The following is a 26567-nucleotide window of genomic DNA, read 5'->3' as shown; positions in this document are numbered from 1 at the left end:
CTAGCCAGTGGCACCAGGGCTCCTACTCTGGCACCTATCAGTTTGCTTCAGGCCTGACACACAGGCCTGACCTCCACCTCTGCTCAACACTACAGACTCAACCTCAACTGACTACTTTCCCCGCCCCAGGCTATCTTAACTCCTCGGTGGGCGTCTTCCAACCGCCTGGTTCCGCCCCCTGGTGTGTCTATCTAGCCCTGAGGGGGTGACTAGGGTTTTCTGGTCAGCTGTGTGTTACCTGTGAGGGAAAGGTGTTATGCAGGGGCCGATTTATGACTACCTGGCCTGGCCAGGGCGTCACACTCCCCCTTGGTTAAACACAGACCGTTCGCGGGCTGTCCGACCACCACCGGTTTATTTTGTTTTAACTGAAAAGAGATAAAAGCATGTACAATTATAACAACATATTTACATAGTATGAATATTTTGTTTTCTTCTTTTGCGGGAGGTGGGTTACTTAAAAGTTGCATATAAAAATTTTTTTTATTAAAAAATAACCGGGTCCTTTTCACCTTAGCCCACCCAAACAAACCTAGCCCTGGTGCCACCACTAAGCACTGGTGCGCACCCCTTTTTCCCAGTCCAGGAAATGGGTTTGGTTCCGGGTGTTGCCCACACTGGCCGGGTAATAAGTTGCTTACCCGGCAGTCTCTCTCAGAGGCTCCACATCCAGGGGACCCCTGACCCCGGAGGTTGGTCATCAGTTTCCATGGTGACGGGACCTCGGCCTACTCTGCTGCAGGCCCGTCCTCCAACCAGCCTCTCCGGAGACTGTGGCATGATGAAAAGGGTGGCATCACCGACACAACAATTCCCCTGTAAATATTCCCCCCCTTTCCGACGGTTGTGAGGATGGACGGCCGTGCGAGCCCTGGTCCGGTCACCACTTGAGCCACAGCAGCAAACCCGTACACGAGCGGGCCCAGAGAAGCTGCAGCGGCCCCCGCCTGCAACACTAGTACCCCAATTCTGGAGCGGGTGGAGAGCGGATCTTGAAGGCTCCGTTCTCGCCGGGTAAATTGTCAGGTTTCCTGAAGCTAATCCCTGACCTAGGGTCCACTTACCCTGTCATGCCCTGGTCCCAGCTCGGTGATGGTACAAGGCCGCCGGTTGTCCTCCTCCTCAGTTCCGTGCCCCTTGTCACGATCCCCTGCGACCGGGGGTACAGCTCCTCTAGGCCCAGACCACCGTCTGCTACCTAGATGGCCTCATCTCTTTTTCACTTCCAAACTACTTCTCCCTTCTCCCGACACTCCAGACCTCCCCTTAACCAACCCCCCCAAGTGGGCGACCCTATTCCACTCAGGCCGTCCACTGGTGTGTCTGGTGAGTGTTGTGCAGAGTGTACACAGTGTTAACCCTAGAACGCGCAAGCAATTCAATCTACCATAGAAAACAAATGACCTAGCAGGCCTGCGAGGCCCCAGGTATGCGTTCTAGGGTTAATCAGCTGATGTAGGCAACACCATATAGTTGGGGACCCATAACCAAGAAGGAGGTGGATATTGCACGGGAGGGCAGATTGTACAATACCCTGTGATCAGGGCCGGCTCCAGGTTTTTGTGGGCCCCGGGCGGAAGAGTCCCAGTGGGCCCCATCCACACACAGACACCGACACGAACATATACATATTTAAAGACAAACTCACAAAAATACATATAAACAGACAAATATATACAGTCATATACACTTACAGACACACACACACACACACACACACAAGTCTGCTGCATACAGACAGACACACACACACACAACTCTGCTACATACAGACAAACACACACAACTCTGCTACATACAAACACATACAACTCTGCTACATACAAACACATACAACTCTGCTACATTCAGACAAATGCACACAACTCTGCTACATTCAGACAAACACAACTTTGCTACATACAGACAAACACATACAACTCTGCTACATACAGACAAACACACACAACTCTGCTACATACAAACACATACAACTCTGCTACATTCAGACAAACACATACAACTCTGCTACATACAGACAAACACACACAACTCTGCTACATACAAACACATACAACTCTGCTACATACAAACACATACAACTCTGCTACATACAGACAAACACATACAACTCTGCTACATACAGACAAACACACACAACTCTGCTACATTCAGACAAACACATACAACTCTGCTACATACAGACAAACACACACAACTCTGCTACATACAAACACATACAACTCTGCTACATACAAACACATACAACTCTGCTACATTCAGACAAACACATACAACTCTGCTATATTCAGACAAATGCACACAACTCTGCTGCTCTGTGGGGCCCACACCCGCGGCTTGGCGGGGACAGCACCAGCGGCAGCACCCGCGGCTCGGCGGGGCCCACACCCGCGGCTCGGCAGGGCCAGCACCCGCGGCTCGGCGGGTACAGCACCCGCGGCACTGGCAGCACCCGCGGCTCGGCGGGGCCCACACCCGCGGCTCGGCAGGGCCAGCACCCGCGGCTCGGCGGGTACAGCACCCGCGGCACTGGCAGCACCCGCGGCTCGGCAGGGCCCACACCCGCGGCACTGGCAGCACCCGCGGCTCGGCAGGGCCCACACCCGCGGCTCGGCGGGGCCAGCACCCGCGGCTCGGCGGGGCCCACACCCGCGGAATCGGCGGGTGGGGGCATTGGCAGGGGCCAGGGCATACATCCAGGGGGTAGAAGCAGCTCACCGGGGCCTATAATGGGGAGGCGGGGAGGGCACTTACCCGATTAGGTCACGGTGGAGAGGGGGCCCACACAGCGCCGGACAGAAGCTCGCCTCCTTCATCTGTGGGACTGAGAAGGCGGTAGCTCCGCCCACAGGTGAAATTCAAACGAGGATGTCTGCGCGCCTTAAAGTGACGGCGCCGCAGATTGCTGCCGAGGACTGCGGTCCCCGGAACTCGGCCGGGGACCGCAGAACTGTAAAGGCGAGTGGGCCCCGGCCAAGGGACAGGAGAACTGACGAGGCCGAGTGGGCCCCCCCGGCTCTCCAGGGCCCCGGCATTTGCCCGGGTTTGCCGGGTGCTGACGCCGGCCCTGCCTGTGATGACCTGATAGTCCAGGGGCGTCACACTGGGAACAACTAAGATCCTGTGCAGAACCCTCAAACTCCCAGGCCTCTGGTAGAGGACCCGAGAATGAGGAAGGACAACACAATAACTACCCGCAGGGGGTGTGAAGGTAATATATATATACATACAAAAAATATTTCCTGTCACCTTATTCTAAGAAATTAATATGCAAGAGGAACAAACAATGAAAAAGAAGCAGGAAAGCCACTGCATAGCACCTGTCTGAGCACACTCTGAACATCAAACAAAGACTGGAGGACAAGGAGTAAAGTGAAAATATGTTTAATAAATAGCAAGTGGCACAAAGGAATCAGCGGCAAAAACAGGCCGGCAGATACAATATAGATGTACTAGATGACAATTACATATAGGGCACAAGTAAAAATGAATGAATAACAGACTGGGTCAAAAACATGAACAGGGCATCCTGCACATAAAGAGCATGGTGTAAAATTTTGACAATTGTTACACATAGACAGATGGTAAAAACCAGCATTGGATAAGCACAATGATGAAAGTGTATACTCTGAAATAACAGAGATATATAAAATATATAAAATAGGATCCAAGTCTCACTAATCACTAATAAACAGTGCTTGATACAGATGCTGGTGAAGCAGCAACTTCTGAGGTGACAGAGTCAAATAGTTAAACAGTCAAAAACAGATAAACAAGTTTAGCCACCATGAGGTGCTAATTGGATGCCAATGAACAGTCAGATAAAGCACAAAGACATGAATGCATGAATAGAATCCCAGCAGGTTAAATAAACATACCCATAAGTGCACAAAGCCGGCCTGAGAAGCAGCAGAGCAGACCCCCCCCCCCCCCACCCCGGAGAGAGCCCCAACATATACGTTTCACATTCTCAGCTATCAGATTATTTCATCAGGGGGAGGTGGAATGTTGTGAAGCAACCATGTGTTTTTATACATGGTGCTCCCATGCTCCAGCTGCTCCACCCCCACTCTGTCAGCGCGGCCGGACCAATCGCGGCCGGTAACAAGCACAGTCAGCAGTCAACGCCCTTTTTTTTTTTTGTGTTAGGTAGCGCACATGTGCGGAAAGCGGGGACGCGTCACCCACCCCTCGCCCCCCCATGTATAACATCAATACCCCTGACTTTCAGGGATGTTGGATCACAGTCATGAAAAACACGAAAGTGGCGAGGGAGGGTTTTAAGAGTGGAAATGTCAACCACTGTCCGGGCGGCAGCAATGTCCCTCACATGTTCCCTCACCCTCTTGCGCAGCTCCCTACTAGTAAGGCCCACATATATCATGTGGCACCCGCACGTGGCATAATATACCACGTTGCTGGTACCACACGATACATAGTGGCGTATATCGAAGCTGCGCAAACCATCAGCAGAGGTGAAGGAAGAAATCCGAAGAACATTGCTGCAGGCCAGACAATGGCCACAAGGGAAACAGCCCCTAAGGGGGGTACCAAGGTCAAGAAAGGTGGTGGGTCGATTAGGAACGTAGTGACTCCGTACAAGCATGTCACGTAAATTACGTGACCTGCGAGGCGTCATTGAGGGGCTTTTGGGTAAAAGGTCACATAGAACAGAGTCAGAAAGGAGTAGTGGGGAGCTGCGCAAGAGGGTGAGGGAACATGTGAGGGACATTGCTGCCGCCCGGACAGTGGTTGACATTTCCACTCTTAAAACCCTCCCTCGCCACTTTTGTGTTTTTCATGACTGTGATCCAACATCCCTGAAAGTCAGGGGTATTGATGTTATACATGGGGGGGCGAGGGGTGGGAATATACGCAAAATACTCGCCCAACGTGAAACACGCTGGATTTATACCTTAGGCACACTGTCCCCGAGGGGGCTTAATGAGCATCTGAGTTTTGCGCCTTTCTTACGATGACTGCTCTCTTCTCTGACCTTCCTGGTTTTTGTGCCTTGTTTTTAATGTTATACAATTTTTTTATTTTTATTTTAGATTCACTGATTTTTTCTGCTGGCACTTTTCTGGAACCACATTTCTGATTTTGAACATCGACATGGATTTTTTTCATATATTGATTATCTTCCTTCTTGTGCCACGACTGGGACATCTGAAGCAATATTGTATTCTCTGTTATACTTATGTTTTTTCACCAGTGTCACTGTGTTTATATTCATAGTTTCATTTTTATCATGGAGTTATTGTATAATGATTATTTCCCTCTTCTGCCACGACTAGGAGATCTCAATTTACATTGAACATCTTGTGACATGAAGTTTATGTATATTATACACTGGTCATTCGTCTCCTGTGCCACGACTTGGGATGTTTTTTGTGATATTGAACAATCTGTGCTACAGTATATGATCTCCTTATGTGTTATACTGTTCATATTTATTTAGTTTAACTTTGATATGGAACTCATGTATTATGCATTGATTACCTTCCTCTCTGTACCACGACTATGACACTTGCATTAATATTGAGGGTTTGATGTTATATTATATGTCTTTTTATCAGTGGCACATTGTCCATAATTACCTATGTATATCCCTGACATTTATCATGTATCTTCCTCTTGGGTCACGGCTAGGACCTTTCAAGTTACATTCATTGAAGACTTTATGTCACAGTTGATGTTCTCTTATTACTGTTACATTGCATATTTACTTATCCTTGTCTACTTATGCTCGCTCCCGCCTCTCCTCCCCCCATCGGCACGGCTGCATCAGTGACCTGCTGGCCCAGCTCTGTCGGCGTCATCATCGCCTGCGCACGTGTGCGGTTCGTGGGTGACGCGTCCCCGCTTTCCGCACATGTGCACTACCTAACACAAAAAAAAAAAGGGCGTTGACTGCTGACTGTGCTGGTTACCGGCCGCGATTGGTCCGGCCGCGCTGACAGAGTGGGGGTGGAGCAGCTGGAGCATGGGAGCACCATGTATAAAAACACATGGTTGCTTCACAGCATTCCACCTCCCCCTGATGAAATAATCTTATAGCTGAGATTGTGAAACATATAAGTTGGGGCTCTCTCTGGGGGGTCTGCTCTGCTGCTTATCAGGCCAGCTTTGTGCACTTATGGGTATGTTTATTTAACCTGCTGGGATTCTATTCATGCATTCATGTCTTTGTACTTTATATGACTGTTCATTGGCATCTAATTAGCACCTCATGGTGGCTAAACTTGTTTATCTGTTTTTGACTGTTTAACTATTTGACTCTGTCACCTCAGAAGTTGCTGCTTCACCAGCATCTGTATCAAGCACTGTTTATTAGTGATTAGTGAGATTTGGATCCTATTTTATATATTTTATATATCTCTGTTATTTCAGAGTATACACTTTCATCATTGTGCTTATCCAATGCTGGTTTTTACCATCTGTCTATGTGTAACAATTGTCAAAATTTTACACCATGCTCTTTATGTGCAGGATGCCTTGTTCATGTTTTTGACCCAGTCTGTTATTCATTCATTTTTACTTGTGCCCTATATGTAATTGTCATCTAGTACATCTATATTGTATCTGCCGTCCTGTTTTTGCCGCTGATTCCTTTGTGCCAGTTGCTATTTATTAAACATATTTGCACTTTACTCCTTGTCCTCCAGTCTTTGTTATTCTAAGAAATGTAACTTTTTTTTTTTAATTTTAAAGCAAAAAATTCTGTATGAGGCCTTATTTTTTGCGCTACAAGATGATTTTTTTGGGGCACTATTATGAGATGCATAACATTTTTTAATCACTTTTCATTCAGATTTTTCAGAAATAGAATGAGCAAAAAACAGCGTGATATGTGATCAGAGCAATTAATTCTTGAGGTCAGTATGATACCAGATTTATATATTTTTTTTATACTTTGTTTACATACAAAAACCAATATTTTACAAAAACTAATTTGTTTTTGCATTGCCGTATTCTGAGAGCTATAACTTTTTACATTTTTTTGCAGATTGAGCTATATTAGGGATTTTTTTCATTTGGGCCTTTTTTATGTATGACCATTTGATCACATCTTGTTCAATCTTTTATATTTCAGTATGATAAAAATCCTACATTTTTGGCTTTTTTTATGGTGTTTGCTATATGGCCTAAATAGAGAGTGTTTTATAATTTGAGTTTTTCTGGACATTGGATGGAATACCAATTTAGTGAACTTTTTTTTAATACAATAATACAAAAACTGCACTTTTGTGGCAAAATGGTTTTTTTTTGTGATTCGTGTGCACTTTTACTTTTACTTTTTTACATATTTTGTTTTACTTTTCTTTTACTTTTTTGACTAAGTCCCAGGACATGAATATTTTTCTTTTTAATCGTTGGTCTCATGCATGGAAGTACTCATGTACTGCACTGCCTGAGACCTCTAAGTCCCTGCTTATAGCTGTTTTAACAGACAAATACCAAAGTTACCTATGACTGAGGCATTTAAGGGGTTAATCAGCCCAGATGAGTTCCAAAACTGGCTGTGACCAATGCCGGAGGTTGTCAGTTGTCATATACAGCTGTCACCTGTGGAATGTTCACCTTTTGGGGTATGCTATACACTTAATCCTTAGTGGGGATTCAGGCTCCTTAACAGCCACCGTGAAAAGGCGTATTGGCTGTCAATAAGGGGCTAAAAGGTCTAGGGAAATGATATCACAGAGACACACTGGACCCCTTATAACACTTGTTTGTTTTACTTTTCTTTTACTTTTTTGACTAAGTCCCAGGACATGAATATTTTTCTTTTTAATCGTTGGTCTCATGCATGGAAGTACTCATGTACTGCACTGCCTGAGACCTCTAAGTCCCTGCTTATAGCTGTTTTAACAGACAAATACCAAAGTTACCTATGACTGAGGCATTTAAGGGGTTAATCAGCCCAGATGAGTTCCAAAACTGGCTGTGACCAATGCCGGAGGTTGTCAGTTGTCATATACAGCTGTCACCTGTGGAATGTTCACCTTTTGGGGTATGCTATACACTTAATCCTTAGTGGGGATTCAGGCTCCTTAACAGCCACCGTGAAAAGGCGTATTGGCTGTCAATAAGGGGCTAAAAGGTCTAGGGAAATGATATCACAGAGACACACTGGACCCCTTATAACACTTGATGTGAAGCACCGCAAAGGACAGTGACCAGCGAAGACAGTAGTTCTAAAAGAGGTTTATACATAAAACTCCATATTCTGACAAACGTGTCACACATGCACAGTCACTAAACCTTCTTCATCCAAGAAAATGACACTACTGCATAAAAATAGTGTGGGTTTGAACTGGAGATATCCTTTTCCATCTTGACAGAATATGAAACAATACATACACTATAAGTCAGCACACTGCGAATAATGAATATATATACTCCACTATTGCTATACATATAAAAAATGTAATGCACTTAGGTATCATTCTGTTTTTATCAAAAGTGTAAACGTCATCCAGCCATGCCAAGGTAACCTCAATATGGATGGCCTGTAACTAGTGATGGGCGATCCCCCCAATGGTCGGGATCGGGGAGATTCACCCAATCGTTTTGTACAGATCAAGATCGAGATAAAACGATCTTGCGTCCGATCACCGATCTTGGACTCAAGTTATGTCATGGGGCACGGGGGGCTGTAAAATAAAGAATATAGTTAATAATAAACATTGTTATTATACTTACAGGTCCCACGATGCGTCCTGCAGATTCTGGACCCCGGCGCTTCTGCTTCCGAGTCCGATCATCACTGTGCCCTTTTGGTAACCAAAATGAATAAAGGACCTTTCGTGACATCATAGCCACGTGACCAGTCACGTGTGAATGTTGTATTATCTCATTGGCTACAGACTGGTCACATGGCTATGACATTGTGAAAGGTCCTGTAATGATGGTGGATAGGGATGGGCGTGCATGCTCGCCGGTGCTCGCTCGAGCATCTCAGTACTCTGTATACTCGGCGAGCGCCAAGTACCAGCGAGATGCTCGAGCACATGCTATGCTCCCCCTCCCTGTATGTTGGCGCACTTTCCAGAGTCAGCCCACATGCAGGGATTGGCTGCCACACACTAATGCCACAGCCGGTGAATAGCAGCGCCGGGAATCAAATGATCGGAGATCACCGTTGCTATAGTAACCCGCTTGTTAGGTTACTATGGCAATGGCGGCAGCGGGGACATCACCATTTACCAAACCGCAGCCTCTGATCACTCATTGAGTGATTAGACAGTGCAGGGAGCAGAAGCGTTATTTTCCCCCGTGTATTCTGATATAGCAGAGCTAGATCAGTTGAAGAAGACAGAAGACCAGGATCATGGAGGGGTGAGAGGGAGTAATAAAGATGGAGTCCCTAAGTGTGTCTGTGTATTTATTTTTAATAAAGTATTTTTTCTCTGTGTGATGTCTTTTTTTTTTAAACCTTTTATTGGAGATTCTTAATGGCCAGGTCAAACTTGGCCTGACATTAACAATCTCGGGCTTAATACCAGCTGGTAAAACAAATCTGGTATTAAACCCTTATTACCAAGCGTGCCACCCAGCACCAGGGCAGCTGGAGAGTTGGTTACAGCGCTAGAAGATGGTGCTTCTATGAAGGCGCCATTTTCTGGGATGGCTGCAGATTTCAATTTGCAGCGGGGGAACCTAGAAAGCTTGGTCCACCCTGCGCTGTGGATTCCAATCCCCAGCTGCCTAGATTTACCTGGCTGGACACAAAAATTGGGCGAAGCCCACATTATTTTTGTTTTAAATTTATTTAATGAAATTCATGAAATAACTAAAAAAAGATCTTCCCTATATTTTTGATTCCCAGATGGGTACAAATGGGCAGCTGGGGGTTTGGGGCAGCCTGTACCTGCCTGCTGTACCTGGCTAGCATACAAAAATATGGTGAAGCCCACGTAATTTTTTTAAAGTTTCTTGGCAAAACAAAAAGGGCTTCCCTGGATTTTCCATTGCCATTGCCAGTGAAGGTAACACCAAGCAGTTGGGGTTAGCAGCCAGTAGCTGCTTGGATTACCCTTAACAAGCAATAAAAAATGCAGCGGGAGCCCACACATTTTTTTTTTAAATAACTAGAAAAAAAATGGGCTTCCCTGTATGTTGATTGCCAGCCAAGGTAAAGCCAGGCAGATGTGGGTGGCAGCCTCTAGCCGTTTGCTTTATGTGCGCTGAGAATCAAAAACACCGAGGAGGGCTACGTCATATTTTTTTTTATTATTTTAATTAATTTATGGCTCATTACCTTGTGGAGAGTGACTTGTCAATGTAAGGAGACTTAAAAGCTATGTAATACCTCTCTGGCAAATTAAATATGTATAATTCCTCTTTATAGAGAAAGAGGACTTGAACTCTAGTGTAAGGGAATGCAGTAGTGAAGAGACACACGCAATAGTGCTTAGCAAAGTGTCTTCATGTAAACATCGCCATCTGCTGATCAAAGTTGACAAGGCTAGGAAAAGTTGCCAACAGTAGGAACTGAAGTACGAAGTGTACGTCCCCTAAGTAGCAGAAAAGAAGATGCACCAGGTCAGATGACAGCTGTAGCAACGTTATTAATTATAAAAGCCCAGGAAAGAGAGAAGTGGCACCTGAACCTCTGTAGCAGGACGGTTGTGTTAGTAGTGGAGCGAGCCTATAGCTGAAGATCCATAACACGTTCCTGAGGAGGACTAAGAGCAGTGCCCAAGTAGGACTGATCCTAGTTCCTGAGAAATACTGAGACCAATGCCCGAAGAGGACCAAGATCAGCTACAGAAGATCATCTGTCACCTGATTCAGGAGACACCGCGGCAGTAGCAGAGGAGCAGGAAAACCTCAAATATCAAATATCATCAACCATATTAGAAGTTAGAACCAGAGTGATGGTTGTCTCTATTTAACACGTTTCCCTATTCCTTTCTAATTAACTGGTTCAGCATTCACTTACACAGATGACATGCCCACCAGGGCCGTGGGGGCACTCGTTACGGGGCTGGTTCTGTTTCTAGGAGAGGATCACGGCGGCAAGGCCCAGTTCCGTGACCCCAGTGGTGTCATTTAAAGAGATTATGGGGAGAAAGTTATTTACAAGAGGAGATGTTGTGCCACCACTGCTATTCAGTTCCCTTGAGACCGGTGGTGATGCAACTGAGTTGGTATAGCTCTCGACTGGTAGTGCTGGTCCCCAAGGCTGTCGTTGGTGTCGAGATGTAATAGCGGGGTGCAGGGCTGGAGGAGCAGACAATAACTGGGCAATACAGGAATGCAGTCACAAGTTCTTTACTCACTGTTGATAGTTCCAGGTTACAACGACTAGTCAAAAGCTGCCCTCGGAGTGCTGGGTCCTGCTGTGATGGGCTCCTACAGATCCCCGTATAGTTTGGAGGCACAATCCGGTACACCCTTCTGTGTTCCTTCCCTGGTTGTCTTCCTGCGCTGGCCTATCCCGCCTGCCCCGCGCTTCACACACAGTGTCCTGAGCCGGTGTCTGTGGATCCCTTTTGTGAGTGGCTTTCCTGCCTTGTCCCTTGGTCCTATGTGGTCACCTTTTCAGCGGGTTATGTGCGGTGATGGATCCAGTACTTGAAGTAACCTCAGCCTCAAGTTTACTAGCTGAACCTTGTAGTCCTCCGCTAGTCTCGGGACCAGTCTCTGTTTCGGCCAAGTCCCTCCACACTGGTATGCTGGCTATGGATGTGAGCCCACGGGTGTATGGCGCACTTCCCGTGGGTCTGGGACTCCTGTCCTGATCCTGGGACGAGCTGCTCCAGCTCCAGACCCCAGGATCTTTCTCCTCCCCGTCCACTTCCTGACTATCGTTCTACAGTCTGCTCCCACTAACTAAACACCACCTCCAGACTGGCTTTGGGACTGTGCTTTCCCTAAGGTGCAACTCACCCTAACCACGGCCTAATAGTGTGTCGCTAAATTAAGAGTGTGTGTCTGTGTGTGTGTGCAACGAGTTGTGGCCTCCTCCTTACCCGGGAATGGGATACCACACCTTTGGCTAAGGTGCAGTACCTCTGTGGCGACTGGACCCTCAGGGGCGCCACACTCCCCCACAGCAAATCCCAGCGCGTCCACGGGCTGGAACAAAAAAAGAAATATAAGTGGTTTTAGGATTTGCAAAAAGTTTGAAATGCAGTTTAACAGGTAACATTTAAAACATTTCATCTCTTTATGGGAGCCACCTTTTTGTTTCAAACATGATAAAACTTCACAATACAGTATAAAACTTTGCAATAAAATATCACTTCAACATTATTAACATTTTTCATGAGTTCATGATGATTCACTCTCCAAATGTCCTATGTCACCTGCTTCAGGTATAAGCAGTAAAAGCAGCAATATGGGGAACCCGCCACCAACAAACCCCCAATGTAGGCTCTGGGCGTGGAGACAGAGCGTTCCTGACCAAGCTTAGTTTCTTCGGCCACACCAGACGGGTTTTAACTTCTGTGGTCCATGAATTCTTCTAGAGGGCACTGTAACCAGTGCAAACTATGTAAAAGCAGTTCAAGTTGTTCACTGTTCACAGACCTAACAGTCCTTGAAAATTAACGGGTCAACATTATGCTATAAACATCACTCAAGCTGTCCATGCAAAAAAAAAAAAACGATTAGTGCAATTTTTTTTAACAGGTAAATGATTTACTAGAGATGAGCGGTGTTCTAATCGAACTGTTAGCCAATCTCAAGTTCGATCTGTTTTTGTCGATGTTCGACGAACTCGAACGATTAGCTTCACGTTTGACAGTTCGATAACGGTTCGATCACCAAAAGTGTAGCTAGTTACTAGCTGGCTTTTCACAGTAATACTGTCATTCAATGTTAATAATAATATAATATTATCCAAATTCAGCGTATAGTGTGCAGGGGGGACGGGGTTTAGATCAGTGTTGCATAGTGCTGAAAGAATGGCGATCTCCATTTTTTTTTCCCTAACCGCGCATCCAGTGGGGCGGGCCAGGCTGTCAGCCAATCACAGACACACACACAGCAAAGTGCATTTTTGACAGACAAGCAAGGGCATGTGTCATAGGCTGTGTATGTCACATGTCCTTGCCCTATAAGACCCAGCCATTTTCCCCATTGCCGGCATTATTTCAGTGCTGTGGTTGTGTGTCAGTCACCACTCCCACTGCTGCTGCTGTGGGCGCTATAAAGTGCAATCGAGACATCAGTTTAGGGAGTAGGGACTAGTTGTAATTTCAGCCCTTTTCAGGGCTAGATTAGAGCAGTTCATAGCAATTTTTGCTAGGCAGGTCTGTGCCAGCGCTGTGCAAGTGTTTTTCACAGCATCTGTCCAAATCAGCTCAGACAATTCCTTTGGGCATAGTATCAGTGTGTGATAATGGCGTACCACTGCTGTCAAGAAAGTTACTCCACCTCTCCATCTATAGTAGCCAATTTTTTACTGCAGCTAGTCCAGGCAATCCCTTGGGCATAGTATCAGTGTGTGATAGTAAGTGGCGTATCACTGCTGTCAAGAAAGCTACCCCACCTCTCCATCTGTAATAGCCAATTTTTAACTGCAACAAACAGTTGCCAATTTGTTCACATACAAAATGAGTGGCAAAAGGCCATATGTTGGTGGAAAGGGGAACAGGCGTGTTGGAAAGAGAAAAAAAAGTTTATATCTGTGGGGTAGGTGGTAAAGCAACAGTAACATCTTCTGAAGAAAGACAATCTTCCAGCCAAAATAAGATGTCTACTTTCCGTGGACAATCTGATATGATCCCTTTCTTACGGACACAACCAAATGTAGATGAGGCACAAAAGGAGGAGGTGCTTGAATGGATCTCAAGGGCTCCATCAAGTGCTCCACTTCAACTTCATCAACATCACAAATACTCCAGTCCTCTGAGGTGTCACCCCAATCGCACTTGCTTCCTACCAGCTCTCAAGTCTACACCCGCCCTGCTGAGTATAGGGTAACAGAAATGGTGGAGTCTGCAGAGCTGTTCAGTCACACTATAGCCTGGGAATCAGAGGTCTTCTCCAAAGCTGCAGTGAGTCCAGGCAAGGAAATGATCTGCACTGATGCCCAGAAGCTTTGTGAGTCAGATCCAGGCCTAGATGAAGAAGGTTCTGAGCATAATGTAGACCTTCATTCCCAAACTGTAACTCCTCTTGGTGGCTACTGTCACGGGCGGAGGGGACGCGCTCGCCACGCTCGGGTCCGGGGCTTCTGCTGCTGCTCGGTGGCTCGAGCGGTGGGCCGGACCCGGGGACTCAAGCAGCGCTCCTCGTCCATGAGGGAAAAGGGGGTGGTTTGTTTAGGGAGATAGTTCGTAACGCCACCCACGGGTCGTGGTGATTATTAGCACCACCGCTGCTGATGACGGGGATCCTGGGAAGGATGGTAGGGAGCAGCTAGGATGTTGTCCCCTCCGTGGGTAGGGGGTTGGTGGTCCCGGGGCCCGGTGGTGATATGGGATGGCTGGGGGTGCAGGGTTGCAGGGACTGAGCGGCGTGGTGCCGGATGGCACTGGTGTACTCACTCAGACAGTCAATGACAGAGTCTCTGGTAAACCAAACGGCTGGATGAACGGGTCCCGCAGCCGGCTGTAGTGTTGTGCTCTCTCCGGACAGCTGATGGTGGCTGTCTTTCCCTGCACCTGTTAGAATGTTCTGACTCCTGTAGTTGCCCACCGGTAGTCCGCTCCCCGGCGTATAGGTGCTGTAGAAGCCCATTTTTCCCGCAGGCGCTGGCCCTTGGATCTCTAGCCTGTGGCGGTGGCTGTATATCCTCTCGGTGTGGATTGTTGCCTTCTGTCGGGTCTTGGTTGTTGGGAAACCCCTGGGGTTCCTGTCACACTTGGATTTGACTATTGTCGGTGGCTCCAAGCCTGGTCGGGGTCCGATGGCCCTGCCTATGTGCTTAGCTTCACTCCGCTCCCCGGTTCGGTACCGGCGGGCTAATGTCCGACCCCAGTCCTACGGTTCCACAGAGATCCACTAACTCCTGCAGATGGCCACCACCGTCTGCCAACCTTGCTGTTTGTGTCTGGGCCCCTACCCACACACCGACAGTTTCTGTCTCCTCACTTTCACCTCCAAAACTAATCTGTCTGTTTTCCCGCCTCCAGGCCTGTGAACTCCTCGGTGGGTGGGGCCAACCACCTGGCTCCGCCCCACCTGGTGTGGACATCAGACCCTGGAGGGAGGCAACAAGGGTTTTTGTCTGACTGGTGTGACTGTCTAGGGGAGGGGGTGTGTGTGTTGTTATGTCTGTGACTACCTGGCTAGTCCAGGGCGTCACACTACAATGAGGAACAAGCTGATGAGACTCAGATACCTGATTGGAATAACAACTTAACTATTCGGTCAGGGCAGGTAGAGGTTAGCTCTAAGGATGTGGGGAGTAAGAACACACAGGGTGATGATGAGGTTGGAGATCCCACTTACTGTCAACCCACAGTCAGGCAGTCTCTGAGGTCAGCTGAGGAAGTGGAGGAGGATACTAGTGACAACGAGGTTAGGTTGCGCTTTCCTGGATAAAGACTGAGTACTGGAAGCATGTCAACAACTGCACCCTCATCCATAACTCTGCCTCTGAGCAGAAGTGATGGTGGCTCTGCAGGTCGCATGGGCTCTAAGCCTTGCCTAGTCTGGGCCTTTTTTAACATCGCAAAGGATCACCTAACTCATGTCATCTGTAAGATTTGTCACCATTGTCTAATTAGAGGCTAAAAACTCACTAGTTTGAGTACTTCGTCCATGAACCGTCACATGGATATGAAGCATAAGTCGCAGTGTGAAGCTCACTGTGCTACAATGCGGCCTAGCGGGGCGGGCCAACCACCGTCTGCCCCATCAAGTGCATCTGCACGCTCTTCATCCTCTGTGACTGTGGGGACAGCAGTCACACATACTTTTCGACGCAGACCTTCCATCTCGTAACCCGCAACAGGCAGTGTGATTGGCAGGTCGTCAGTTGTTTTGGAAATGGAAATAGCTGCTGGTGTTGAGCTCTCTCAGACATCGAGAGCACCACCTTTGGATGCAGGTAACATTCTATCTCCGCCCGCACCTTCCTCACCAACCAGCAGTTTGCCAGGGACACCCTACTCAACGCCGTCTCAGCACAGCAACCAGCCCTCGGTCCCTCAGATGTGGACAAGTAAAAGACCATTTCCTCCTAGCCATGACAAAGCTAAAAGGTTGACTTTCAGCATCTGCAAGCTGTTGGCTACAGAAATTCTGCCTTACCGCCTGGTGGACACACAGGATTTTCGAGACCTTATGTCTGTCGTAGTGCCCCAGTACCAGATTATCAGTTGCCACTACTTCTCCAAGAAAGGTGTTCCTGTGCTACACCAGCATGTCGCACACAACATCACCGCTTCCTTGAGAAACTCTGTGTGTGACAGGGTGCATTTCACCACAGATACTTGGACCAGTAAGCATGGACAGGGGTGTTACATATCGCTGACTGAGCACTGGGTAACTATGGTAAGAGATGGAGAAGGATCTGCTGTACAAATCTTTCCGTCCGCACGGGTTGTTCGTCAATCCTCTGTATGTAGAAGTTCCTCAACTGCTTCTGCCTCTTCCACCTCGTCTGGGTCCTCCACCTTCGCCCAAAGCCTGTCTGGTCAGGCCACCCGCGTTGTAACTACGCACAAGGAATCCCGCACACCTCCTTAGTATACTGGCAGCAGAGCTCAACGGCATCAGGCGATCTTTAAGTTGAAATGTCTGGGAAATGTGAGTCACACAGCTGACCAGTTGTGGTCAGCACTGGAGACCGAGTTTCGTCAATAGTTGTCTCCACTCAACCTGCAGCCAGGGAAGGCCGTGTGCGACAATGCTGCAAACATGAGTGCGGCCCTTTGCCGGCGCAATGTGACACACGTGTCATGTATGGCTCATGTGTTGAACCTTGTTGTCCAGCAATTTTTAACACACTATCCCGGCCTAGATGGGCTTTTGCAGAGGGCACGGTCACTATGTGCTCACTTCCGACGTTCACACCCCGCAGCTGAACGACTTACATCGCTCCAGAAGTCTTTCGGCCTGCTGGTTTACCGGCTGAAATGCGATGTGCCGACACGCTGGAATTCGACTCTCCACATGTTGCAGCGACTGTGGCAGCACCGCCAAGCCCTCGTGCAATACGTTATGACATACAGCCAGGACCAACGAGATCCAGAGGTGGGGAAGATCACGCTGCTGGAGTGGTCTCAGATCAAGGACTTATGCACCCTTCTGCACAGTTTCGACATGGCAAAGAAGATGTTTAGCGCTGATGATGCCATTATCAGCATGATAATTCCAGTCATTTACATGCTGGAGCACACTCTAAACAGTATTCGGAGTCAGGTAGTGGGACAAGAGGAAGGGGAAGAAGTACAGGAGGATTCATATGCGAAAGGGATACCAAGATCTACAAGGTCCAGACAGTCAGCAGCACCAAGGCAGCAGGCATGGGACAGTGGGGGAGAGGGATTAACAAGGGCGCATGGTAGCAGCCAAACTGTTGAGGAAGGTGCAGTAGCCCAGGAAGAAATGGAGGACGAACTGGCGATGGGCATGGAAGACTCCGCAGATGAGGGAGACCTTGATCACATTTATGTTGTGCGAGGTTGGGGGGAGAGGGCAGAGGAAGGAAGCATGATTCTTACCTCACTGCCACCAACAGAGGAAGGACTTGCTCATCCTGGATGCGCAAGACACATGAGCGCCTTCTTGCTGCACTACAACATGACCCTCGGATTGTCAGAATTCAAAGTAATGCTTACTATTGGGTTGCCACACTCTGAGATCCCCAGTACAAGTCAAAATTTGGCGAAATAATTCCTGCTTTAGAAAGGGACGCACGTATGCAGGAGTATCAGCAGAAGCTGTTACACAATATGAGATTGGCTTTTCCACTAATCCACTGTGTCATTGATCCTTCTAAACCACCTTACTGTTATTAACAGCTCAATAATATATCTAGTATTACACACATCCCAATATGAATATAACATCGGCGACTGCATTTTTTTATACCCTGTTACATTTGCTGTTGTAACCCTTTAGGTCAGGGCAATTTTTGTTCTTGGGCTTACATTTTTTCCTCATGTTATTCCAAGAGCCATAACTCTTTTTTTTTGCTGATACAGTCTAGTGAGGGCTTGTTTTTTTGAGGATAAAGGCCCCGTTACACGCTACGATTTATCTGACGATATGTCGTCGGGGTCACGGATTCCGTGATGCACATCTGGCATCGTTAGTGACGTCGTTGTGTGTGACACCTACGTGCGACTCCGAACGATCGCAAATAGGTTGAAAATCGTTGATCCTTGACATGTCGTTAAGTTTCAAAATATTGTTCATCGTTTGGAACGCAGCAGACATATTGATACGTTTGACACCCTGCAAACGACGAACAACATCCACCCGACCACCTTGGTCAAGCAATATATCGCTGAACGATTTTGCGTCGCTTGTGAGATTGTTACGTGTGATCGCTACTAAACAACCTATGTGCGATCTCAGCAAATCGTAACAACGATCTGGGCGTGTCACATCGCTAATGAGATCGCCAGATAAATCGTAGCATGTAAAGCGGCCTTAACTTGTAGTTTTAAATTCCACTATCCACTTTATCATATGAAGTAAAGGTAAGCGGTAAAACAAATTCCAAGTGTGCTGAAATAGCAAAAAAATGAAGTTCTGCAATTGTTTGTTTTTTTTGTTTTTTTTTATTTACAACATTCATTTTATCATAACACTGACCTAGCATTATTATTCTGCAGATCAATATGATTATGTAGATACCAAATATGTATAGTTTTTGTTTAATTTAACTGGTGAAAAAAATCTAAACTTCCCGGAGCTGTAATGTTTTAAATATTTGGGATATGGAGCTGTGGGAGGGCTTGATGTTTGCACCCCGAGCTAACATTTTTATTGATATTATTTTAGAGTATACACTGTAATGCCTGTACCGGTATCCCCACACTGTCCTGCCCCTCTTCCCAGGCAGTGACTGCCCCGTCCCCGACTCCTGCTGCCGACTCTCGGGTTTAAACATCCCAAGGAGCACTATGCAAGTGATCATATTGAAATGGAAGGAGTATAATACCACTGCAAATCTACCAAGACCCTGCCGTCCATCCAAACTTTTATTTCAAACAAAGAGAAGACTGATCAGAGATGAAGCCAAGAGGCACATGATCACTCTGGATGAACTGCAGAGATCTACAGCTGAGGTGGGAGAGTCTATCTAAAGGACAACAATCAGTCGTACACTGCACAAATCTGGCCTTTATGGGAGAGTGGCAAGAAGAAAGCCATTTCTCAAAGATATCCATAAAAAATGTCATTTAAAGTTTGCCAGAAGCTACCTGGGAAACACACCAAACATGTGGAAGAAAGTGCTCTAGTCAGATGAAACCAAAATAGAACTATTTGGGTACAATGCCAAATGATGTTTGGCATAAAAGCAACACAGCTCATCACCCTGAACACACCATCCCCACTGTCAGACATGGTGGTGGCAGCATCATTGTTTGGACCTACTTTTCTTCGCCAGGGACAGGGAAGATGGTTAAAATTGATGGGAAGATGGATGGAGCCAAATACAGGACCATTCTTGAAGAAAACCTGTTGGAGTCTGCAAATGACCTGATACTGGGACAGAGATTTGTCTTCCAAGAAGACAATGACCCAAACATAAAGCAAAATCTACAATGGAATGGTTTACAAATAAATGTATCCAGGTGTTAGAATGGCCAAGTCCAGACCTGAATCCAATCGAGAATCTGTGGAAAGAGCTGAAAACTGCTGTTCACAAACGCACTCCATTCAACCTCACTGAGCTCGAGAATTTCAGTCTATGTGCAAAACTGATAGAGACATACCCCAAGCGACTTGCAGCTGTAATCGCAGCAAAAGGTGGAGCTACAAAGTATTAACGTAAAGGGGCCAAATAATATTGCACGCCCCAATTTTCAGTTTTTTATTTTTTGCAAAAATTTTAAATAAGCAATAAATATCATTCACCTTCACAATTGTGTCCCACTTGTTGTTGATTCTTCACAATAACATTAACATTTTTATCTTTATGTTTGAAGCCTGAAATGTGGGAAAAGGTTGAAAAATTCAAGGGGGCTGAATACTTTCGCAAGGCAATGTATTTAAGGCACTCTCCCTTTTAGGGAGGTGGGGGTACATGGGCAACGTGTTCATAACGTTGCTAGTTCTCAGGTCTCTTTATACCGCTGGTACGATTATTGCACTGTGTGCTGTATTATTGTTGCTCTTCTGTGTTCTAATGCATGATGACTCTCCTGCTGCTGCCACTATCCATACCTACTACTAATGCTCCTGTTACAACTGTCCACACAGCCATTCTTTTATGTTACCGGGCGCTGCTGCTGCAACCACCCATCTTGGCCTTCGGTGCAGCAACTACCCATCTCGGCCGCTGCTACTGCAACTACCTGTCTCTGCCGAAACTACAATACCGGCTGCTGCTCCTAATGTCAGAGACTATTGTAGTATATCCATGGTGCCAGCTGCCAGGGCACCGTGATCCCCTGGGGCTGCCCTTGTCGGCTACCTACCAGCGTGTTGGCCTAGTTGCACCTCCAGCGGCTTTAGTGAAGACTCAGTAGCCATTCAGTTTTGCTCCTCCAGGTCAGTAATCAGTGCCTTTTGGTCCAGTGGAACAACTTACCTGCTGCTTGCCCTGCGAGCATGACATATATGATGTTTTGACTGCCTGTTATTACATTTTTTTTCTGTTGCTGCAAAGGCCTAAAAAAACGGTAATCTTGTCGTTTTGATTTTTTTCTGATGACACGGTTTACTGTTTGGATTAATTTATGTTTTGATAGATTGGACTTTTATATAATCACAGTGATATCAAATATGTGTATTTTTTAATTCTATTTCTTTTTTTTTAATGTGGTAAAGGGTGATGTGAACTCATATTTTTAAAACTTTTTTCTACTTTGTACTGTACTTTGAACCTGCAAAAGTCTGATCACTTGTTCTATATACAGCAATGTTGTATACAGAAGAAATCACAGTCTCCTATGAACACCACTGGCTGGCTTTCACAGAAGTACCATGGTGACAGACACGAGGGTCATCCACTGACCAATGGCTGTCATGACATTTATTTTATTTATTTTACTCACTTACATAGCACTATTAATTTCACAGCACAGCGTTTTACAGATGTGATCATCTCATCAGTATCCCACGACTGCACGCCAATGAGGACTCACAACAGCATGCCCCCCTGCCAGCATGCATTAAATGCTGCTATCTGAGATTAACAACAGCATTTAACAGGTTAACAGCCACAGGTGGAGTGCCGCTCCACCCATGGCTGTTAGAGGCAGATGAAGACTGAGTAATTCACCCTTAGGCGGGCTTTGCGCATTGCGACATCGCAAGCCAATGCTGCGATGTCGCACGCGATAGTCCCCGCCCCCGTCGCAGGTACGATATCGTGTGATAGCTGGCGTTGCAAAAATTATCGCTACGCCAGCTTCACATGCACTCACCTGCCCTGCGACCGTCGCTCTGGCCGGCGACCCGCCTCCTTCCTAAGGGGGCGGGTCGTGCGGCGTCATAGCGATGTCACACGGCAGACGGCCAATAGCGGCGGAGGGGCGGAGATGAGCAGGATGTAAACATCCCGCCCACCTCCTTCCTTCCGCATTGTGGCCGGCGGCAGGTAAGGAGTTGTTCCTCGCTCCTGCGGCTTCATACACAGCGATGTGTGCTGCCGCAGGAGCGAGGAACAACATCGTACCTGTCGCGGCACCGGCATTATGGAAATGTCGGAGGCTGCAACGATGATACGATAACGAGGCTTTTGCGCTCGTTCATCGTATCATCTAGGATTTACACACTACGACATCGCAAGTGACGCCGGATGTGCGTCACTTTAGATTTGACCCCACCGACATCGCACCTGCGATGTCGTAGTGTGCAAAGCTGCCCTTAATCTGCAGGGAAAGATTCAGGATCGGCGTATGAGCTCACATCAAAGGCAGAGAAATGACTCATGACGTGCATAGCAGGGTTAATGCAGCAGTCAGATTTTAGTCGGCAAAAGATAGGCTGCCTCAACTCGTCGGCCACTGCTTCATGACTGTCCCTCAAGCTGAAATTTGCCAACCTGCTCCTAATCTTATCCATAATGCAGGTTTTGTAATACATTGTGTAGCCACATCCACCCCATGTCTTACCATTGGTTTCTTAGTTCTCTTTCCATACAAAGACCAGTCAGAACAGAATTCCAGCAGTGGCCTAGTGGTTGCAAGTACAAAGGCGCTGCTGAACAAACGTAACAAGTGTCCATTAGATGGCTCCAAATGCGCCACTTTTATTAAGATGCCTTCAAGTGTTAACAAATTGGTACAAATCGCTCCATCTTGGCACAATACGCATAAAGTAGGGATTGCCACTTAATAAATGTTGTCTGTTTCCTCTGAATAGTGACCATTGCTGAGTTCGGCCTCCCTCCTGGTTGCCTCCGGGGGCCACCTCTCTGCTTGTTGAACCTCTTTAGTCATTTTTTTTACTTTTATACAAGATCCTGTGTCTCGGGTATTCTGCTGCTCTATGTCTCAGTCTTCATTCTTCTTTCAGGTAGTATGTAGTGCACAATGTTAGTGCCCCAAACACAGAGACTGAATCCCGTAATAATTGCAGTGTAATTTGGGACAGGAGTTGAATTTATGACATCTATTCTCTGTATTGACTCCTCTATACTGCCCGATTCTAGTTGTGGTATATTCAGGGTAGTAGTGATCATTCCCATCATTATCACTGTGTGAGGAGAAATTCAGACAAAAAAAACACACAACACGATATATATCCAAATTTATGTTTGTTTTTTATTAGAAGATCAATAAGCAGCATTGTATTGAAAGTATACTGGCCCTTTGAGAAATTACACAATGGTCACAGTGCCTCTCAGGTGAGCCCCGTGTGGACTACAGAACCAGCTGCAGTCATTGGGGACCAGCTGAGAGGCCCTGGACCCAAAGATCCAGAGGAAGGCGAAGAAATCCCCCGGAGAGTTCTGCCTCAGGGGGGAAAAAATTCCTTCCTGACCCCAGTTCTGGCGATCGGATATTTCCCTGGATCACGTCAGTCCTGCTGCATATTGCAATATATTTAGATGTAATTATTAGCGATGGGCGAATAGTAAAATATTCAGGTTTGGATTGTTGGATCGAATACCCAGTACTTTTCCAGTATTCATCACGAATAACTGACCTAATGCAAGTCAATGGGGAACTCGAGTGTTATTTTAAGGACATCTTCAAAAAAAAATGCTCAGGTTCCACATTGACTTGCATTAGGTTAATTATTCTTCATTAATACTGAAATAGTACTCGGTATTCAGTACAACTAATCCAAACCCGAATATCTATTGACCCATCACTAGTAATTATAAGCTATGGAGCGCTAATCTTACAAAGAAAAATATATACACACCCTGCTCCTAGGAGCTTACAATCTAATATACAATATGACATATGCACACAAACATATGAACACTCACTTGATGATCACACACATACAGACACATATGCCCACAAACACACACATGCACACTCACCTCAAGACACACATACACAAACACACACCCCTTCAGTGCTGCAGTGCTGCGGACAGAAACGCTCTCCCCTTATTTGCTGGGACTCCACACAAACCATCACAGATAAATCCTTTCATTACCTGGACGCCATACAAACCTTCACACACCCTTTTTAGTAGTGGGGTCAAATAGACACTGACACACAGTCCCTTTATTGCTGGGGCCACACAAACAACCTTTCATTGCTTGGAACACACACATACCCCTTCAGTGCTGCAGTTCTGGGAAGCGATCATACATACACACACTCATGCACACATACACATACATAAATACACACACACACACACATTTACACGCGCGCACACACACACACACACATACATACCTTCTAGGTCTGAACCTGAAAATTCTTCTCACTTGATAATTGTAGGTCCTATGACAGCCTTGTGGAAGGGTCAAGAAGAAATAAAACATGCAGCTAGTTATTGCTTGGAACAATCATGGTGATGAGTCCATACAGTACACACTGCTGATCTGTTCCTCATCCTGCTGTGCTGTTTGTGCTGTGCAGCGAGCCCTTCTTCACCCCTCTCCGATGTTGCCCGGTCCTCCAGTATTCAGTGAAGAGCTACCTACTTGGACCAGTCGTCTTCAAGCTGTGACACAAGATGGTTCTGGATTAGAGCTTTGTACATTCTATAGCATTTGTGATGTCATGTGAGGTCTATGATTTCAAGTGCACTGAGATGTTATGTGCCTTGTGATGTCATCATACCTGGAAGCAAATCAAATTTATGTTAAAACAATACCTTTATTTAATTAAAACCACACACAATTGAATACAGCACAATAAAAATTTGCTACAACGTTCGTCATAAATCAATATATACCTCAGAGGGGGAGGGGCCCAGGATGGATTCCCTAGACTTCCCCTACCTGGCCGCAGAGGTTGGTACTATGCAGAGATTCTTCTGATAGACGATTGATTGGCTGTCTCGAGCATGGCCCCGCCCATAGAGGCCAGCATACTATTCAGGCCTCGGATGGAAATGAGCCCTGACTGCCTAGCATGCGTTCCAGCTACTTGTAGGGCATTTTCTTCCTGGGGACACCACATATTTATAGGTATAAAAACACTGCCTTTGAATACAACATGGTCTAGTGGCTATATGAGCCTCAGGTCCAATTTGGGATGCCCCTGATGAAACCCCTGGCATTTGGAAAGGGAGGAGAAACGCGTCAGGCGTGAGGCTACTCAAGCTAAGTTATTGTGTCATTTGGCACATCTGTTATGCTGTGCAATATTATTTGCCATTGGGTATATTGTGCTTTTTGCTATTGAGCGCTATTTGTCATTTGGCAAGTATAATACTATTTGCATAATGATCTGTTACTGGGCATGCCACTAATACATCTCATGTTATTACATATGACATTGCTAATACAGGCAGGGTCGGACTGGGGTGCCAGGGGCCTACCAGGGAAATTACCTCTAGGAGCCCACACTGTAGCTACCATAAACGTTTTTATTGCTTGTTCATTTTCGGCTTCTCTCAGTATAACATGCGCCTTTTAGCAAACTACAGTGTGCAAAAAAGAACTGTATTGTGCCTGCATATATCACAGGATTTCTTGTAGCATCTTATTTATTGTAGTTAATTATGGAATCTATTATTTACAATCAGTCGCAGTTTTTCTTACACACGGACATTCCTTGTCTTAGGTAACCACCAAGTCCATCAGGAAAACAATATTCAAAGTGAAGCAAAATGCTATCCAGCATCTTCAAATGGAAAAGATTACTAAAATTAATCCCCCTATGCCACCATCTATCCACCATATAGGGTCTGTCGCCACTAACTTGGGAAATTCCCTATAGAGTCAGTATGTGGTGGTGTGAAACATTACCACTCCAATACACTTTTCCATTTGGAGACTCCGGTGAATATTTGCTTCACTTTAGTCTGACATTTATCTACTTTCTTCTGTCTTTGTTATCATAGTGGTATCTGTAGCGCCCCTGAGACCCTCAGGTCACTACAGGGAACTGCATCCTCTTGGGGATGCAGGACCTACCCCATGGGACCTGGAATACCAGTGCTGATTCTACCAAAACACGACCAAAATCCTAGTTCTCCACTGCACACTGGGCATAGAGGGTTAACCATGTAAGGGGATGGTCGCCATGGGAATGAGTCCCTGGGTATAGCCAGACTGGTGGCAGGGGTCAGCAGTCAGTCAGTCAGTCGGTAGTCGGTAGTGAGTCGAGTGGCACACAGAAGAGGTGTGCGGACGTGCCTGAGCTAGGTTCGTGTCTTGGTGACCCGGGGGCACAGGAGAGAGGTCGCCAAGACGGGTACCGGAGATACAGCTGGGACCAGAGCACGCATGGGGCACAGGGCCCTAGGTTAAGCATCAGTTTCATACGGTTTGATAAATACCTGCCCGGTGAGGACACTTTCATGGACTTCACCGAACCAAATAATCCGGGGGGCATCAGCAGTAAACTAGGAGCGAGGTTCGGACATTTACCTCCCTGCAGGGTCTGCACTGCCTGCCGTTTGGAGAAGGAGACTGTACCCCAAAAGGGACAGTCGGGGCTCACAAATGCTCCATGCTACGGGGACCCAATCAACTGAGAGTGCCGGGGACATTGCAACCTAGGTCATTACATTGGCACTGATACTCCAAGGGACCTGAACTAGTGGTTCAAAGGTCAGAGTGAGTAGACACTGTTAAAGACAACCTGGTGTGGTCTCCGTATTACCCTGCAACATCTCCCAAGCACAGCTCTACCTACGGTGCCGAACACCATTGCTGCAAACACCACCAGCCCATCACATGCATCCAACTACTCAACAGCATGGTTGGCCAGTAAAGGTCTAAAAGATGAAAAAATAATGACATGGCCCCCTTGTTCACCTGAGAGAACCTGTGGTCCCTCATAAAATGGAAGATTTACGGGAAGGGAAAACAGTACATCTCTTGGAACAGTGGCTGG

Source organism: Anomaloglossus baeobatrachus, chromosome 1 (genome assembly GCF_048569485.1).
Source record: "Anomaloglossus baeobatrachus isolate aAnoBae1 chromosome 1, aAnoBae1.hap1, whole genome shotgun sequence".
Taxonomy (NCBI): Eukaryota; Metazoa; Chordata; class Amphibia; order Anura; family Aromobatidae; genus Anomaloglossus; species Anomaloglossus baeobatrachus.
This window is presented reverse-complemented; position numbering follows the sequence as displayed.